We start from the raw sequence: 8,599 nt of genomic DNA on the forward strand, positions 1-8,599 counted from the left end.
AGTCATTTACCCAACCAGAAAGTTGTGTAAGTCTAAACTTATATGCACCTGAAAAATCAGAGCACTAGATTATATAAAGCCAAAATCATGGAAGGAAAACAAAGAGAAATGAAGATTTAAATACACTGTCAGTAATCAGTAAATTATGCAGGAAAAAAATAGTATATAGAGCATGCTCAATTAACAAGCTTGGTCTAATAGACATATATAGAATACTGTTAAATACAGATTTATCTCAAGTACATGTGGAACATTTATATAAATTGGCCACGTTTAGAGAGAAAAAGGTAATTGTCCTTATTAGCAGACTGTATGACAATACTTAATAATATAGTATTACCAGTTTCTATGTATCAAGTTACCCCAAAAGTGAACAGTTTAAAACAAATCTTTGGAGGACATTAGCAAGATGTGGAGTAGGAGATCCTAACCTTCAACGTCCCCAAAAAATAACAATTAAGACATCTATCCCTGAACAAAAATTGCTCTGGGAGAGTTCAAGAGTGCAGTTAAAAATCTGCAGCAGCACACTGCACGCACGCACGCGCGCGCACACACACACACACACACACACACACACACACACACACACAAAGTAAGAAGAACAGTTATTTTTCCTACATCAGCCCGTCCCCCAGGGAAGGACAGCTAAGTACCAAAGAGATCTCTTCAACCCATAAATTTCTCTCATGAGAAACAAGCAAGGTAAGGAATCAGCTTCCCCAGGCTTTCAGGTACTTCCTGAAAAACTTACTTTGGTTTCACTCCACTCAGATTTCTGAGATCAGTATACCAAGACATCTGGAGATGGCTAGAAACAAAGAAGGGTGGTACTATCAGTATTACCCACACACGGAACCCATGGTGGTCCCCAGAGGCCTGTTGTGCAGATGCTACTGAAGAAATAAATAGCCATCATAGCTGTCACAGACATCCCACAGCTTTTGCTGATGAGGGCAGTGCAGTTTTTGCATTGCAGACCATGGCTGCTTCAGCTACAGTTCCCCACTTCCCACCATTAGAGCCATTCCAGCCAGTGTGGCCATGGTCATCCCAGTCCTGAGACTTAATGCAACCACCTTGTGTACATATGCAGCCAACATCAATCACCACCGCCAGCCCCCACCACCACATGCGTGGTTGCAGCCAGTCTCCACAGCTGAGCAAACACATGCCACTAGTGTCAGCCCCCAATACAAGTAGAGTGCACACAACCACCAACGCAGGCCCCTACCACCACCTGCCCTGACCCTCCTAAGAAAGCATGGCTTGCCACTGTAACAAGAAGCACTACTGAGGACTCCAACAGCCTTTACAGTCACTGTTGACTCCCTTGAAGCTTTTGAAGCCAAAGACCACAAAGTTTCCCATACCAAAGACTCCTGCTACCTGAGACACCAATCACGAAGTTCCCTTGGACACAGAGCTTCTGCATGCCTCCAAATTGGAGCCCCATACACCACTGGATCTGGTGTGCCATAGCACAATCCAGCATGCCTTCCCATGCCCAGTTCCAGGAATCCCATGCTCCCTCCCCACTGCAAATGAAATTCTTTCCTTACCAATGCCAGCCTATAAAGTCTAGAAGAGGCAATTGTTTCTTTAAATGCACAAATACCAATAAAAGCATGAAACAAGAAAAATCAAGAAATCACCACCAAAAATAATAACTTCCAGTACCTGACCCAAAAGACAGGAAAATCCATGAATTGTGTGATGAAGAATTCAAAATAATTGTTCTAAAGAAGCTCTGTGCACCCAAAAGAACATAAACAAATTTAAACAAAAAACAATCAGGAAAATACAATAACAAAATGAGAAATTCAAAAGATAGAAACCATTTTTTAAAACCAGAAATGCTGGACCTTAAGAATACAATGGTTGAACTAAAAATGCAAGAGAACACTGCAATAGCAGACTGCATCAAGCAGATGAAAGAATCTATGAGCTGGAAGACAAATCATCTAAAATTATTCAATTAGAAGAGAAAATATTAAAACAATGAAAAAGAGTGAAAAAGACTAAGAATTTTGTGGAAACAATATACATATTGTGAAGTGAACAAATATACATATTACAGGAGTCACAAAAAAAGAGAAAGTGCAAGAAAGTATAAAGAAATAATAATAGAAAACTTTATAAATCTGGGAAAGTAAACAGACATTCAGACTCAAGAAGCGTATAGGACACCAAATAGGTTTAATACAAAAATATCTACACTATGATTAGCAGATTTTTCAACATAAAACTTACAGACAAGAAGGTAAAATTATATATTCAAAGTACAGAGAGAGTAAGCTGGAATGCTGAACATTCTGTAAGAAGAAAAACAAATATTCTGGAGCCATGTACACACTACAAATAACCTCATTCTTAATTGAGGAGGAATCAAGAAATAATGCATATTCCTCTTTGTCAAAAATAAAAGGAAAAATAATTGCCAGCATAGAATATTTTACTCTGCAAAGCTAATCTTTTAAAAATGAAGGAGACATTAAGTCTTTCCAAGACCCAAAAAAAAAAAAAAAAAAAAAAAAAAAAAAAAAAAAAAAAAAAAAAAAAAAAAAAAAAAAAAAAAAAAAAAAAAAAAAACTGGATTTGTTACCATTAAATCAGCCTTAAAAGAAATACCAAAGGGAGTTCTTCAAATGGAATTAAAAACACACAAAACAACAATGTGAAATCATATAAAAGTACAAACTTCACCAGTAAAAGTAAAAATAAAGTCAAATATAGAATGATGTAACATTGAATGGTGGTATGCAAAGTACCTATAAGCCTAACATCAAAGTTAAAAGACAAAAGTATTAAGAGTAACTATAAACAGAAAAATTTCATAGCATGTATGTTCTCACTCTTATTTGGAAGCTAAAACTGTTGATCTCATGGAAGTGGAGAGTACAATAGTAGCTACTAGGGGCTGGGATGAATGAGAGGAATAGGAGGGATCTATTAAATGATAAAAATTTGCAGCTAGATAGCAGGAATAAGCTCCAGAGTTTTATAGCACTGTAGGATAACTACAGCTAACAATTTATTATACATTTTCAAATATCTACAAGAGAGGATTTTGAACGTTCTCAACACAAAATGATAAATGTTTGAGGTGATAAATATACTAATTACCCTGATTTGATCACTATACCTTGAGTATATTAAAACATCACTATGTACTCCATAAATATGTACAATTTTGTGTTGATTTAAAAACTTAAGAAATTGTTAGCAGGCTCATAATAAAAAAGTAGTAAATTCTGACATCGAGAACACAAAATGTATATATGGGAGGGAGTAGAGTGCAGAATTTTTATATGCAATTGAACTTGAGTTGTTATAAAATGCAAATAGATGCTTATAAATACAAGAAGAATTATATAAGCCCCAAGATAACCACAAAAGAAAAGTCTGTAATGGATACACAAAAAGACAAAGACAAAGGAACCCAACCAAACTGCCACAGGAAAAAAAAAAACTAGACAATAAAAGGAGACACCAGAAGTGCGGAAGGGACAAATGAACTGAAAACAGACAGCAATTAACAAAATAGCAATAGTAAGTTCTTACATATCAGCAATCACTTTGAATGTAAATGGATTAAATTATTCAACGTAAAAGCATAGAGTTGCTGAGTGTATTAAAAAACATAATACAGTGACTTAGTGTCTATAAAAGATTCACTTTAAATGTAAGGACACACATAGCCTAAAAGCGAAGGGATAGAAAGAGACAGTCTATGCAAATGGCAACCAAAAGAAAGCAGGAGCCAGGTGTGGTAGTTCACACCTGTAATCCCAGCACTTTGGGAGGCTGAGGTGGGCGGATCATGAGGTCAGGAGATTGAGACCATCCTGGCTAACATGGTGAAACCCCATCTCTACTAAAAATACAAAAAATTAGCCAGGCATGGTGGCACATGCCTGTAGTCCCAGCTACTTGGGAGGCTGAGGCAGGAGAATCACTTGAACCCAGGTGGCAGAGGGTGCAGTGCGCTGAGATCATGCCACTGCAATCCAGCCTGGGTGAAAGAGTGAGACTCCATCTCAAAAAAAATGAAAGCAGGGAGAGCTATACTTGAAAAAAGATTTTAAGTCAAAAATTGGCAAAGATCATTATATGATACATATTTTGTATAGTATATATGATAAAAAGTCAATTCAAGAGGAATAAATGCACCTAACATCAGAGCAACTAAATATATAAAATATTGATATATCTGAAGGAAGAAATAGACCACAATACAATAATAATTGAAGACTTCAAACCCCACTTTCAAGAATGAATAGAACATCTAGGCAGAAAAACATTAAGGAAACCAACTTGAGCAACACTACGAATCAAATGGACAATAGACAGATAATTTTCCACCCAATAGCAGCAGAATGCATATTATTTTCAGGGGCACACAGAATATTCTCCAGAATAGGCCATATGTTGGGTCATAAAACAAATCTTTAAAATTTAAGAAGACTGAAATTATATCAAGTATCTTCCAGACCACAGTGGAATGAAACTAGAAATCAATAATATCAAGAAAACAAGAAAATTCACAGAGGAACATAGAAACTAAACCTCACACACTTGAACAACCATTGAACAAAAGAATTAAAATGAAATTTTAGAATTACCTTGAGATAAATCAAGACAAAAACACATCTTACCAAAGTATATGGTATGCAGTAAAGGCAGCATTAAGACAAAATCTTATAGTGTTAAATGCCTACATTAAAAACAAGAAATATCTCAAACAACTTAACTTTACAACTCAAGGAACTAAAAATAGAAAAACTAAACTCGAAGTTAGCAGATGGAAGGAAATAAAGATTGGAGCAAAAATAAAAAACGGAAAAACATAAAACTAATAAATTTTTTTGAGAAGGTAAAATTATAAAACCCTTTGCTAGCCTAATACAACAGAAAGAGAAAACTCAAATACAATCAGAATTTTTTTAAAAAGGATACATTACAATAGATGACACAAAAACAAAAAGAATCACAAGGACTACTGTGAACAATTATATGCCAACATAGTGGATAACGCAGAAGAAATGGATTAATTCTTAAAAGCATACAAGCTATCAAGACTGAATCAAGAACTAGAAAGACAAAGAGACCAATAACAAGCAAGGAGATTGAATCAGTAATCAAAACCTTTCCAACAAAGAAAACCCCAGGGTGAGATGGTTTCATAAATGAGTTTATCAAACGTTCAAAGAAGAGCTAATGCTAACCATTCTTAAACTATTCCAAAAATAGAAGATAGAACACTCCCAAACTCATTAAATAAAGACAACATCACCCTGATTTCAAGGCCAGAAAAAATATATATATACAAGAAAACTGTAGGCCACTATCTCTGATGAACATACATGTAAAAACATTTAATAAATTGCTAGCAAACTGAATTTAACAGCACATTTAAAGGATCACACACTATAGTCAAGTGGGATCTATTCCTGGGATGCAAAGCTGGTTTAAGATGAAAATCAATCAATGTGACACACTTAGCAAAATAAAAGAGAAAACCCACATAATTACCTCAATAGATGCACAAAAAGCATTTGACAAAATTCAACATCTTTTCCTGGTAAACACTCTCAACCAAATAGGTATAGAAGGAGCTTTCCTTAGCACAATAAAAGCTATATATAAAAAAACCTATGGTTAAAGTCATAATCACTGGGGAAAACAAAGTTTTTCCTCTAAGATCCAGAGCAAGATAAGCATTCTTGCGAGTGCTATTCAACATAGCATTAGAAGTCCTGACTGGAGCAATCAGACAAGAAAATGAAATTAAAAAGCATACAAATCAGAAAGGAAGAAATAAAATTATCTCTATTTAAAGGTGGCATGGTCATATACATAGAAAATTCTCAACACTCAAAAAAAAAAAAAAATGGTTGGAACCAATAAGCAAATTCAGTAAAGGTGCAGGGTACAAAATCATACAAAAATTAGCGGCATTTCTATACACCAACAATGAAATCGCCCAAAAGAAAATTAACAAAACAGCCTCATATGCATTAGCAACAAAATGAAATATCTAAGACTTGTACACGAAAATTACAAAACCTTGATGAAGGAAGTTTTAAAAGACACAAACAGAAAGATATCTCTTGTCATTGGATTAAAAGATTAATATTGTTAAAAATCTTCATATTACCCTAAGCTATCTACAGATTTAATGCAATCCCTATCAAAATCCCAAGAGCATCTTTTACAGAAATAGAAAAAACGATCCTTAAATTTATATGGAATCACAAAGGACCCCAAATAGCCAAAGTGACATGGTTTGGACATTTGTTCCCTCCAAATCTCATGCTGAAATGTAATCCCCAATGCTGGAGGTGGGGCCTGTGGGAGATGTTTGCGTCATGACGACAGATCCCTCATGAAGGGCTTGGTGCCATCCTCATGCTAATTAGTGAGTTTGTGCTCTGAGTTTGCACAAAATCTGGTTGTTTAAAAGTGTGGCCAGTGGATATAGCATGTAGTGTTTTTCAAACACATTTAACCACAGGGCCCTTCTTATGCACTAGCACTTCACATTACACACTTCTGTAAACACTGCGCCTACCATCAATGAGCAATGCCCTGCCAGCTCTATGCCAGCACAGATCTATGATGTACTGCTGTCTAAATTTCAGCATGGCTTCTCATGGATAGTTGGTTTAGGGGCTAAGGGTCAGAGCTCAGCCTCCTGAATTACAGCATTCTGAATCTTTCTTGTCCCTCCTCCAGAAAGGGCATTTACCATGTCATTGCATTGGAATATATTCTCCTCTCAGGTCATCACTGAAGACATAGCAATTGCTTATGTGAAATGATGATGCAGATCAAGTAATCAACCATGATGATTGCTGCTGACAAGCTAAACATCCAAAGGACCTCAGCTGGCAAGGACCAGGAGAGAGCACTTCCAAATGTTCTGCATTACTCATCCCCTTGTTACAGCTTATTTTCATGTTTGGCCATGAGTGAATATGAATTCCAGAAAGTCTTGAATGAGTCCCAGGAAGAACAATAAAAATGATTATCAAGGAGAACAAACTAAGCTGTGCTTGGATCTGTCACTTCTTCGGTGTCCCAGTTGGGCTTCCTAGCAGTAGCCTAGTGGAGAAATAAAAGATGTCTGAATACACTCAAGTAACTGAAGATGAGAATAAGGAACTCATTGAAATATCATCAGAAGACAATGGGATGGTGCTGCTGTCCATGGTTACAGCCCAGTTTCCGGGGGCATGTGGGCTTCACTACAAGAATCCAGTGCCTCAATGTGTGAGAGGTAACTAGCTGGCAGAAGGAATTCTGCATGCCCCTGATGCTGACTGTGGAAATCTGGTCTATGTTGTCAACTATCCCAAAGCCGACAAAAGAAAAATGGTTGAGATATCAGTGAAAGTGAAGAGCAGCCCAGAAAACATCTTATTTAATAGTGTTGGTAATTAGCGAGTTTGTGCTCAATTTGTTTTCCCCCCTATGGGAACAGAATCTGAAAGAATATTTTAGTACCTTTGGAGATGTGCAAGTCAAGATAGATATTAAAACTGGTCAAAGGGGTTTGGCTTAGTTCGTTTTACAAAGTATCAAATACACATGAAATTACTGTCACAGTGACGAATGACAGATGGATGATGGTATGATTGTAATTTTCCCGATTCTAAGCAAAGCCCAGATGAATCTGAGAAGCAGAAAAGTGTCTGTGGAGCCCCTTACAGAGGACATGACTCCAGATGAGCTATGGCACTTCTCTCAGTATGAAGAAGTGGTGGATGTCTTCATTCCCAAGCCATTAAGGGCCTTTGCCTTTGTTACATTTGCCCAATCTCTTTGTGGAGAGGACTTGATCATTAAAGGACTCAGCATACATATATCCAATGCCAAACCTAATCACACAATAGCAATAGATAGAAGAGGAAGATTTGAGAATCTGGGTGGAATTGGTAACAGCAGAGTGGTGGGGCTTGGAAAACAATTAGTACCTTGGAGAACAATCAAGGTACTAATTGGCGGTGGATGAACTTTGGTGTGCTCAGCATGAATCCAGCCATGATGGCTGCAGCCCAGGCAGCACCGCAGAGCAGTTAGGGTACGACGAACATGTGAGCCAGCAGAACCAGTCAGGCCCATCGGGTAATAATCAAAGTCAAGGCAACATGCAGAGGGAGCCAATCAGGTCTGAGGTTCTAGAAATTACTCTTACAGTGGTTCTAATGCTGGTACAGCAATTGGTTGGGAATCAGCATCAAACGCAGCATCAAGCAATGGTTTTAATGGAGGCTTTGGCTCAAGCATGGATTCTAAATTTTCTGGCTGGACAATGTAGACAGTGGGGTTATGGTTGGTTGGTACGGAATGGTGGGAATTCAAATTTTCCTAAACTCATGGTAAGTATATGGTAAGATACAAAAATTTTCAAAATTGATTTGTTCAGTGTGGAGTATATTCAGCAATATTTTTTGACATTTTTCTTTAGAAAAAGGAAGAAAGGAATTGTGTAAGTTTTGTTACATAAAGAGTTACACAAAGAGTTGAACATATTAAGAGTTGAATACATAAAGAGCTGAAATATTGAGTAGTTGAAAGTGAATGGCTGTTTGTT

At 36.8% G+C, this 8,599-nt stretch overlaps 1 pseudogene; it reads left to right on the plus strand.

The window, feature by feature from the left end:
• Positions 1-7,125: 7,125 nt before the first annotated feature.
• LOC108300934 lies at positions 7,126-8,323 on the plus strand (annotated as a pseudogene).
• The last annotated feature ends 276 nt before the right edge of the window (positions 8,324-8,599 follow it).

The sequence above is a fragment of the Cebus imitator genome, unplaced genomic scaffold (genome assembly GCF_001604975.1).
Source record: "Cebus imitator isolate Cc_AM_T3 unplaced genomic scaffold, Cebus_imitator-1.0 Scaffold31, whole genome shotgun sequence".
NCBI lineage: Eukaryota > Metazoa > Chordata > Mammalia > Primates > Cebidae > Cebus > Cebus imitator.